Genomic DNA, 12,108 nt, shown 5'->3' with positions numbered 1-12,108 from the left:
TCAGGAGTGCCAAGGACTTCCTACGCATTCCTCCCAAGTCACGTGAGCTCTTACTCTTCGTGTGAAAAGCAACCACTGGATGTGTTCAGGAGGAGAATGAGGATTGTGTGAGATTATAAATAACACCCCCCCATGAGCATATTCCAGGAAAACATTTGGGAAGCCTAGTGGAAGATGAGTAAGTGGCAGCCAGCTTGGCCAGCTGGGCCTGTGTGCCAAAACATGCGCTTTGAGGTTAAGGTGCTGTGAGTTAGCTCTGCAACAGTGAGCTTCTCCGATTTGTTTCTAAAAGATATTGTTTCTATAAAGAAACACTTGCCCCCAAAGTGAAATAAACGCAAACAAAAAATCCAAACAGCTGGCTCTTGTGATTGGACTATATGAGGTGTTAGAAACTGGAGAGCATTCCTTGATGGGGAATGCAAGAGATGAGGAAGAATAGCTTACTCACTCCATCACCGCGAAATTGTTTTATAAGACTTTTCCCTAACATTTCGGCGGCGGGGGGGGGGGGGGGTGGCGGGAGGAATGAGAAAGCTGTTTCCATTCAGACTCGTGGTTTGTTGGCCATGAAGAAAGCAGGAAGGCGCTGCTCTTTTCTGATCGTCATAAAATATTTACATCACTTTGGTCCCTAAAAGTGAGGCCATAGCCTCCCCAAGAGGTGGTGCTTCCCACGGGGGGGGGGGGCAGAGGGGCGGGGGTGCATATTCAGTGCTCAGCACACAGATGTCTCCTTCCCTGCCCTGTCCTCTGTTCCCCGTCCTCTGGCTGTCTGCTCACCATTGCCTCTGGCAGACCTCACCATGATTACAGTAACCTCCCAGCGGGGACCAGGCCACCTCCAACAAACACAACACCTCATTAAACGGCAACTTCCAACCTCTCCTAAGCTGTCTCCTAGCAGAACTGTGCCAGGAGGAAAAGCTTTGGATGGAATTTTAATTCTATTTCCTCTCCCTCCCCCAGACGGTGCGGGTCTGGTGGGGTGGCTAAGCAGTGAAGAACTTCAGAAAGAACTGGAATCTAGAGGGTCTTGAAACCCACAACTATCTGTTAATTACATGAGTAATAATAAAAGGCGAGCCGGAAGCGTTGACCTAGATTCAGGAAGAGGGGGATAGCATTCCAATCCTGGGTCTCATCCTTAAGTGGCTGCAGACAGAGCCTGCTATCCAGATGCCTCTACTTCGGCCTTCTGTTCACCCGGGGAGCCATTCGGCCCTTGCTGGGGTGGGCATCTGTTTTCCGTCTAGCTTACCACCTATTCTATCTCTGGGGTTTGTCATAGGGCCCCTACACACCCAGTCATTCCTCTGCTGCTTGTGTTTTTTTTTCCCTCAGGAAAGTCAGCTATAGCTGGAAACCCCCAGAAGCTAGATGATAGAAAAGAACCAGAAAAATCAAGCAACAGAGGGCTGAGCAAGGCAGCCAACCTATCCTCTAGCCTCCGGGCCAGCCGAGGGCTAAATGCATGTGGTCCCAGTGAGACAGGCCAGTCTAGACACTGGATACCAGCTCTCAGTGTTCATACTCAGAGCAACTGATCTTCACTACTAGTACGATGATGATGATAATGATGATGAAGGTGATGATGAAGATGACAGAACTTTGCAAATGGTGCATAACTGACATATAAAAGGAACATAACTGGATCCCTTCCTCAACCATAGTGGAATCATTTAACAGATAGGAGATGTGCATGCTATATATGAAGAATGCAGTGATGTGCTAAATAAAACTTTTTAAAAAGAGTTTATTTATTTATTTGCCTGAGAGAGAACGAGAGAGAGCACAAGCAGGGGGTGGGGTGGCAGGCAGAGCAGGGAGAGGGAGAAGCAGACCCCCCCACTGAGCAGGAAGCCTGATGTGGGACTCGATCCCAAGACCCTGGGATCATGACCTGAGCCGAAGGCGGACACTTAACCGATTGAGCCACGAGGCATCCCAAAACTTTTTTCTTCTGATTCAGCAAGGATTTATTAGGAACATACTATGCACAAGACCTAAATGAAATATTCAAAAATGTGTAAGTTTCCTTGTCTTAAATCGTAAACTTGGGGTCCAGGCTCTAGACAAATCCTAGTGGCTCTGAATGTATTCTTGTCAATTATGGAGCAACATGTCTTCCTTTTGTCTGCATGTACACGCTTCACCCCCACACATGCCTGAAGTTTTTCTGATTGTGGTAACATTTGCAGTCATCCTTTGCCATCTGCTCACCAAGGTCCCCTCTTTATGACTTTGGGGGAATTATGCACACAGCCTGTGGCCATGGAGCTCCGCAGAGCTGTCTAGCTCACACAGGGACTGCTCTTAGAACCTTGAGACGGTAAAGCATCCAATTTGGCCAACTAATCGCAGATGATAAAAACTCGCCGCAGGACACTGTGTGGGATGAACTTTGGATTCACTTCCTCTGTCCTCAAGGAAACTCCAGACCTTGTCTGCTGGCAGAGCCCAAGCTGTCTGGCCTGGTGACTCAGGCCACTAGGGGTCTCTGAGGGCTCCACAGAGACAGGGCCCAAGGGAAACTATGGTGACAGATCCAAATGAGGTTTCTGTAGGGAGGGCGGCCTGGACAGTGACTTCTTATGCAAAATTGCCTTTTTGTCTAGAGTCAGAACCAGAGAGGGTAGTGGCTAAGCGTGTGCATTCCCAGACCAGACGGCCTGTGTCTGATTTCAAACCCCACTGCTTAGTAGCTAGGTGATCCTGGATGAGTGACTGACCTTTCCAGGCCTCAGTTTTCCTCATCCATAAAATGGGAATCAGATTTACCCGGCAGGCTTGCTGTAAGGACTGGATGACATCACATCAGTAATCACTTAGAACAGTGCTTGGGATGTAGCGAACAGTGGATAAAGGACGGGCAGAGTTGTTGAGACACGATAGGACACAAGGTCAACTTTGACAGGGGATACCGGGAGGCCCATGTTCTCAGTGAGACCACGTTCATTTCACAGGGCACTGAAGACTGTGCATATAATCCCTAGTCTGGCACCAGCAGCCAAGGCTGGGAATAGTGATATCACAAACAGAATTACGGCCCTCTCAGGGACACCCAGTCACAGGGAAAAGGACCTCCTCGCGGGAGAATATAAGGTGATGGTACTTAGCGAAAAGCGCTTCGAATGTGCTGTGATCCATTTGATCTCAGGGGGGAAAAAAAAAATCTCTTCCTTAACACCAAGTTTTCTGTACCGGAGTAGCCCTCACAGAAATGACAGCATTTTTGAAGATGTATGCTAAATCTTCCCGTTTTCCCTCAATCTCTTAAACTACGGCTCTGAGTTTTCTTAACCTTGACCTTAAATTTCAGGGAGTCCAAGCCAGAAGAAAAATAAAGCCAGCCTCAAAATAGTTACTATTGGCTACAAGTTTCATAACGTTGTAAAGGCATCCTATCAATGAACTACAACAACTTTCACACGTTTCAAAAATGTCTTGGTCTCACAACAACTTTCACACTTTTCAAAAATGTCTTGGTCTCCAGAGATGAAGCTTAATGCCGCCCGAAGGGTAGAGATTCCTATGGTAACCACACAACTCAACCCACTTTGATTTATGAATTGCTCACCGTGTGGAGAACGAGTTTGGCCTCAAGAGAAAGAAAATACTTTTTGAAAAAAGGGGCTGTTAAGTTGGGGTAGTTTAAACCACATGCCTTCTGACCCCTTTCTTTGAGACCTGATTAAAGGTCGATAGTGCTTTTGCAAGGAGTGAGAAATAAAGAAATACAGAGCCACAGAGGTGTAACAAGCAGTATAGGGGCTCCTTATAGAGTCACGGGTGTTTTGCGCTTTGGGGTCCAACGCGAGAATCTCCAGCTACAATGGTCTTTTTCTGAATGCTGGGCTTCAGTGCTGGTACTGGAGGAGAGAAAGCAATGTTGCACGCCTGGATTCTTTTTTTGTTATTATTATTATTATTTTTTTGTTTATTTATTTATTTATTTATTTATTTATTTGTCAGAGAGAGAAAGAGAGAGCACAGGCAAGCAGGCAGGCAGATGGAGAAGCAGGCGCCCCGCTGAGCCACGGAGCCTGATGTGAGGCTCCATCCCAGGACTCCGGGATCATGACCCGAGCCAAAGGCAGTTGCTTAACCAACTGAGCCACCCAGGAATCCCAGCACACCTGGATTCTTGTGGCCATGCCACCGAGCCACATGGGTGTCCACCTGGGCGCCTGCACTTCACAATCCATTCATCTGTGAAAGAGGAGTCTTAGCTATGAGGGCATTGAAAGAAGCATGATGGGTGGTCACTGCTGCCTCCATCCTTGCTTTGCTGTGCCCTCTGCACGAAGGGCTGCCTACCATCTTTTTGTTCATGCATTATTCATTCCATGTCTTTGCCTGCAAACATTTAACCAGCAAGCTCTACGCTAGTCTTCAAAGCAAAGGAATAAGCTCTCTGGTTCTTTCCTTCCCTCACCCTACCAAAACCTGCTCCCAAATTCTGCAGAAGGAACGAAGCCTGCCCGGCACTTGGATGTTAGCACAGCGAGACCGATTTTGGACTCGTGGCTTCTAGAACTACAAGATAATAAATGTGTGTTGTTTCGAGCCACTAAGTTGCCGTAACTTCTTATAACAGCCCTAGGAAACCAACGTGGGTGTTTTCTCCTCTCTGCTCCCAGAGCCCCCTGCTTGTTGCATTCGGACTCTGTTACAGTTTGCAGCAGCTCATTTGGGTGTGGCCAGTTATCTTGCTTATCTCCCCATCACGGCTGGAGCTCCCTGGGGACAGCTCTTACTTACTTTAGTCAGGAACATACCCAGCATTGCCTGCCATACAGTAAAGACTCATTAGATTTTTTTTTTTTTTTGAATGAATGAAGGTAGGGGAAGGTATTTTTTCTCTCTCACAGTGGGAGAAGAGCCAGCAATTATGCCACATGGGTGCAAGCAGTACATAAGCATCAGCGTACTGGAGAAAGAACAGAATAGCCTCCATGGCCAGCAGCAGGTGAGCAGAAGGAGGCGGGCTGCACCTGCAGGCACACGTGATATGCCTGAGAGACTTTGAAACCAGAAGCTTAAGGGCTGTATTGGATTTGTGAAAACTTGGAGAATAAATAGAATTCCAAGAAAAATATTTTCCCAGATCCTCCAGTCCCTCCAGTGGGACAGCTGAGAGATAAGGTAACCACTGAACTAAGATGGGAACACTAAGGCAAGGGGAGGGAGAGAGGGAGAGGGAGGGAGAGAGAGAGAGAGAGAGAGAGAGAGAGAGAGAGAGAGAGAGAGAGAGAGCGAGCCTGAGAGATGAGATCTTACCGAGTTTAAAGGTATAAAGGGGAATCCAGCCAAGGAGAATGCCAGGCATGGAAGAAACGCTAGCAAGAAGATGGGAGAAAGACTTGGGGACAGGAAGAATTAAGCAACTGGGGTTTGGAAACAGGAGAAAAAAGAATTAGAGGGAGAGAGATGGATACATGTCAGTAGGGCAGGATTTCTCAACCTTGACACTACTGACAATTTACCAGGTAATTTTTTATTGTGTGCAGTGGAGAGGGGGCTGACCTGTGCATTGCAGGAGGGTAAGCAACATCCTGGCCTCGACCCACAAGATGCTAGCAGCACCCTCCCCGGGGTGACAACTAAACATCTCTCCAGATGTTGCTGAATTTCTGCTGAGTGACGAAAATGCCTCCTGGTTGAGAACCAAGGATTTCAAGGAAGAAATAGGATTGAGTAAGGAATATACTTTGTACCCGGGCGCTGGGGGAAGGATGCACTTGAAGGAAGAGCAGCAGTAGAAGGAAGATAAGAGGAGAATCAAGTCAGAGGCTGGAGAGTGAAAGCTGGTGGGTAACAGGGCAGCATCTGAGCAAAGGAGTTACGGCAAAATGATGGATGGAAGAGAATGGACAAGAAAGCAAGCAAAAAGCAGAAACAAGAGAGAAAGACCCAAAAGGAAAAGCAAGGATGACTGGCCAAGTAGGAAGGATGCAGCCTGAGGGGGGATCATCTTCAAAGTGGGTCACTTGGGGGGGTTTAATGGCGGGTTACCAACACAAGGGGTCAGGGCCCATTAGTCTTCATCAGGACGTGAAGATGCAAGAGCCAAAGACAAGTCAAATTGCATACACATAACTTTGCTGTTCATTATAGTTAACACTACAGATAAATGCTGAACTGCAAGAAGATTTGCAAGGTCCCAACTCCCTTTCCTGATGAATCATCAGGACGCTCATCTGTGATCAAACCAAACAAACAATACTAAAAGATACACTCAGGTCTAAACATCACTGATCAAGCAGAAAGAAGGCAAATGATTGCCCTGAAACACCCCAAACAAAAAGTGATGCACGTCAATTAAGCGAACTTAAACCAAGGCAGCTCATTTTATCTGGCATTCCTTTGGGATTCTGCATTGTTGGTAAAGATTAGGACTGAAGAATGCAAACCCAGGCTGCTCTTAAACATCCAGACAAGCCAGCAACCTCTGAGTGCTGGGTGTGGGGACAGAATGGCGGGGGTGGGGTGTAAGGGGGTGGGGGGGTGGAGGGTAGGAGTAGGGAGGGGAAGGGAAGGAGGGGAGAGGTCCCAAACTCCACCACCTTTCTTGAGCAAACCTTGGTTGCAACTGCTTATCGTCCTCCAGTCTTTCTGGGTCTCAAAGAATCAGTTTCGGGTTGAAAGGAGATGCCAAGAGATTATGCTGGACTCTGAAATTTTCAAAGCATTTTGCCTAGGTACTTCTTTGTGGTGCCTGCAAGAATGCTCCCCCCCACTCTGAGTCCTTTCATAATCTTCGAGTTCTGTAAGAGGTCTAGGTCTGATAAAGAGCTGTCTCGGGGCCAAGGACAGAACTGGAAGGATAGTTTGCAAAAGTGCCAGAGTGCCAAGAATTTGGAAACCTGAGCTCATTCTTCTCATGCCAGCATTTTACATAAATAAGCCGACTGTGTGGCTCCATGAGGACAGGTCCAGTGGATGTAGCTCGGCTTTGCTATGGAGAGAGGTCAGCTCATACACATAGGTGAGAACTTATGGGGCCAGCTCGTTGGTATAGAGCTGCAGAGGAAGGATCATGCCTCAGCATGAATCATGATAGATTCTCAGAGTTACTGGTTAGGGTGGTAGACCTTGGGTTTTCCCTGGTTCTCATATCCCTGGGCAAACATCCTGGATGTAGTCTGTCTCTTAGGAGAAAACTGCCCAGATGCTCACCTCTCCAAAAGGCAGTTTAATGTAAGTGTTGAGCACATGCGCGCTGGGGCCCCAATTCAAATCCAGCTCATTACTCTTAACTCTGTACCTTAGGCAAGTTAACGAAAATCTCTACTTCAGTTTCCTCATCTGTAAAATGCAGATAATAACAGAATCAGTGACAGAGGATTATAGTAAGGATTAAATAACACTTGTAAAGTACTTTAAAAATGTCTGCATGCACCTGTTGTTATTCTTTGTGCCAAATTCTTGGAAAATCACCATCCATTAAAAGCTTGCAGGAATGTGGCTTTCTTAGTATTATAGCATGAACAGGTCTCCGTTGTGGTTAAGAAATATATCTCACCTTCTACAAGAATCTAACAACCTTTAAACTGAACTCGAAGATTTTTCTACACAATATGGACTGCCACATTTGCTTTAAACATAACTGCCCTACTGAAAGATTGTGGCCTCCTTAGGCAGGGGCCCTTCACACTACTGCAAATTTTCTAGGCCTGACCCAATGAGAAAAAGCTCACAAGAAATTAATGCAATCTCACCAATAGATAGATTTATAGAGAACATTCATGCCACTCTAGAATTGACCACAGCTGGGTCTTAACTAGCCAACTCCTTGAACACTTTTGAACCGTGATTTGATTTGGGGCACCTGGGTGCCTCAGTTGGTTAGGTGACTCTTGGTTTAGGCTCAGGTCATGATCTCAGGGTCCTGACAATGAGCCCCACCTCCGGCTCTTGGTCAGGGCGGAGTCTGCTCTCCCTTCCCCCATCCCCACCCCCACACACTCTCTTTCAAATAAATAAAATCTTTAAAAAAAAACCCCATGATTTGATTTAAAATATATAAAAGTCAGACGGGCACAGTACTCAGAAGCACAGAGATTCTCCAAGTATATACGTTCGCATTTCTAGCAACCGTTAATGGATTTGACTTACCCAGAGCCTTAGTCACTCGGAAACGTCTAATTCAAGCACAATGGTAATGACACCGGTCTCAATTCTGCTACTTAGTCTCCCATGACAGAATGTCTCTAGCCTTGGCCATCCATTTCACAAACTCTCTCTTATGGAAGCAAATTAGAGCTGACAATGTGGATGGCCCACCGTAATTGCATCAGAATTTTTGGAGAAAAACAATTAAAACAATACTGGCTATCATTTAGGGTCTCTGATGCCACAGGCATGTTCTATATCTCATTAGCTCTTTTCAACAATCCTACAAGTTAGAGATTGGGTTTCTACATTACTTATGGATAAACAGATTCCCAAGAAGATTTCACAATTTGATCAGGGTCACAGAGGTTTTAGGTTGTAAGCTGGATTTCAAACCTAGGTAAGTCCGATTTTTAAGTCCAATTTCTTGCCATTTCCCAGTGCTATTTCTATCCATTTTTTAAAGAGAGGTAAATATATTTTCCCTGTCATATCCAGAGGGAAAATATACTTTAATTATAGATTATAGTAAGTACTGGGGCTCTGGTAACACTGGTAATACATTTATCTTTATTTCACCAAGATATCCCAAAGGACATCTTGGCTCAGATTGGAAAACTCTTAATGGTCAACATTCTTATTAACCGTCAAATTGGCTTGATACCATATTACTGAGCTCAGTATCTCCTAGTTCTCCATAAATGTTAAGTAAGAACTCCTATCCACATGGAGGAAAGGGATACAAATAGAGTTAGCTCTACAAAAATAAAGCACAGAAGTTTGTGTATTGGCATGGTTGACACCCAAAGGAGTTAGCTCATAAATCCTGGGATAATTCTAATGATGCCATTTTCTCGACCAGCGATCACATAATGGGGGCCAGTGGTCCTACCTCTAGTGTTGGCCCCTTATCCTTCCTTGCTTATGCTTATGCGGACCCAAGAGATGGGGCCATCCCAGCTGCATGTCCTGTGGTTTCCACTTGTCTCAGGAGGAGCTGTAAAGTTGAGTGGTGTTAGAACACACTTAACCTAGAAACCTGGGGTTTGATCCTGCAGCTCTGAAGGTCAAGGAGACTGCCAACTCCCATTGTTTCCACAAGCTCCTCCTTTGGCAGAAACCCCAGGCAGGGATTCAGTGTGTGTGTGTGAACTTTCAAGAATACAACATCCAAGTCACACGAATACTTTTTCTTGATTTTTTTTGAGATCTTCAACCAAGTAACAAGAAAGATCTGTCTCCCTCTTTTTTTTTATTGTGTGTACGTTTTTCTTTTAGCAGCCTATACACACATAGGCTAACTCATCTTTTAAAATTGTTTTTATTTCAAAGTTTGGCAAAAATTGGGATTCTGTCATGGACGTAGATGTTTCTTCCTATCCTGGGTGAAAATTCCAGAGACCCAAAGCTTCAATATATGTTCAGAATTTGTGCAAGTTAAAACAAAGGCAAACTAAGTGCCAAGGCAGCATACATACCCCAAAACTAGAACTTTAAAATCCTTTTACTGTGTTAACATGTTTGAGTCTTCTTGCCTGGAGCATTTCCTCACAATGGTTTGGAGACAGGCACATTTGAACCCTTTTCAAGGTGTAACCCTGTTTCTCTAAGCTAACCTGGCTGTATGGCAAGGAAAACTGAAACTGAAGGAAAGTTATCAGGGCAACCTGTTTATTTTAGGGCTATTATATTGTACGGATATCACTCAAATTCAGTAGGAACTCTACCCACACTTGTTGAGTCTTGTTTCTATGAAAAGACCTTTACTTGACAGATGACTGTTGCTATATTTCAGGGAGACCAACAGGAAAAATCTGTGATTTTTTTTTTTTTTTTTAGCAATTTGTAGGCTTTTCCTTTACAGCTACCTTGATTTGGTAACTGATCATGGAATTATCTTGAATTGACATCTGAGAAGCTGAGAATTGATTTGTGATGTGTTTAAACATAGCATAGGACTTTCTGTATAATGATCGTGCCAACTAATTTCACTTCAGTTTCATTTTATTATTTATCCTGACTTTCCTTTGCCTGAATTGCTTTATCTAATCTTGCTCTATTCTATATATAATATATACTATACATAAGGCATATAATATGGATAAATAGACACACTGTAAAATAGTATGTTTTTGTCTGCCGTCACAAATTCTTTTTTATGAAAAGGAAAAATTTGAACAAACAATGAAATGAAATGAATTGTGCCCTCGACTGGTGGTGTTCTGTTTCTTATAGTAATTTATCTTTTTTATGGATCTCTTTTTTCTAAATACTATGTTGAATTTGTCCAAATAAGTTATTGGAGTCCCTTAAAAATGAGCGGAAGAGGCAACGGTTCTCATTCAGAAGGGTATTCTCTGCCCCATGGCCTAGTCTTACTTTCTTTTTTCCTTTCGCTTTGCTTTTGTATGCTGGCCTCTAGATTCTCAGGTCAGCCCATCTCCCTCCGCACTGCCCCCTACACTCAGTATCTGGTCCACCAGGGAGTCTAACCTAGAGCTGAGTGTGCACATTAATGCCCTAGGCATAGCCCCATGTCCTGAGGATATGGTAAATTGTGTAACAATCCACTCTCTGGTTTGTTTCAGGGAAGCTGACAGGTCTACATGGAAAACATCACAGAGAGTGGTATGCTGAAAAGAAATAATCATACAGAGCCTCCCCTGAGGAGCATTTGGTCCCTATCATTAATCTTTGCCGCACTCTTATGAAAGAGGCAGTGGGTGAGGCCCCTCATCCACTGTTTTATAAACGAGGGAATGGGGCAGATCGGGAATGGGGAGCTCATGCCTGGTGGGGGAGAGAGTGAGGGTGTCAGGAAAGAAAACCTATGACCCTGGAGGTCCCTACCACACTTGGCCTCCTTGTGACATCTCCCATACAGGCTGTAGCCTGAGCAAATGCAGGTTTTGTCTTTTGCATGAGTGTTTAACTGCTCGGGGAACTGGTATCCATACAAGGCCATCACATCTCCTTCCGCTTGGTTGCGGTCTCCAGCCCAGCCCCCACCCCAAGCATGATACTAAGTGTCCTGCTGTTGGTAGTTGCCAAGGAGTTTAAATTCCAGGCGTTGGGGCAAAGGTTTTCTCCAGGTCTCTGCTCCAGCTCACCTCTTCCAGAAATGCTCTGATCACCCACTCTTAGGATTTCCTCCCCAGGCAAACCTGGGCTGATTGCATGGCCCCAGCACCTTCTCTGACGCCTCTTTGTCATGTGTGCTCAGTGTACTGGGCTGAAAATAAGGTGGTGGCAAAGTTGGCTTTGTCCCCAATCTTCTGCTGCACAGCTGTGCATAATGGGCATGGTTTTGCTTTTACCATTTTGCAGCCTGAATTACTTTCTCTGCCAAGCTTTGTGTCTCCATATGTGGTTTATTAACTATTTAATGAAAGTGATAACTAATCCTCACCATTCTATTGTAGAACTAACGTCCACCATGCAAGAGTAGAAAAACAAAACAAGTAAAAATGAGAAAAAAGATAGCAAGATATCAAAGTAATTGGTAATAAAAACAGACCCTCCTACAGGATAGGGTCTTCCCTGCAAGATGGAGACTAAACAGGTTTGTGGTACAATCTAAAGTGATACAATTTTTATAAGTTCCAGGATGCCTTTATTTTTCAATGTGCTTAGAGAGGTATCTCTTAGAAGCCCAAACAACTATTGTGAAATAAACTTGTATTTATCTAGGAAGCAGAAAGCTAGAAAGTTAAAACTGAAAATTCTGTGCAATTACATTAAAAATAATAATAGTGTCTACTGAGCACTCAATATGGCGGACACTGTGAAAAATACTTTCTATGCACTACCTCATTTAATACTCATAAACATTTATGAGGGAGGTTCCCCATTTTGCAGATGAGAAAAATAAGTTTCAGAAAGGTTAAGCAACTTGCCCAAAGTCACATAGCTAGTAAGTCACACAGCCTGGATTTGAATCCGGATTTTTTTTTCTGACCCCCATGATCCTCATTCTCAGGTGCTGCAAGC

This window comes from Zalophus californianus, chromosome 14 (genome assembly GCF_009762305.2).
Source record: "Zalophus californianus isolate mZalCal1 chromosome 14, mZalCal1.pri.v2, whole genome shotgun sequence".
In the NCBI taxonomy this organism is placed as follows: domain Eukaryota; kingdom Metazoa; phylum Chordata; class Mammalia; order Carnivora; family Otariidae; genus Zalophus; species Zalophus californianus.
Note: the sequence above shows the minus strand (reverse complement) of the source record.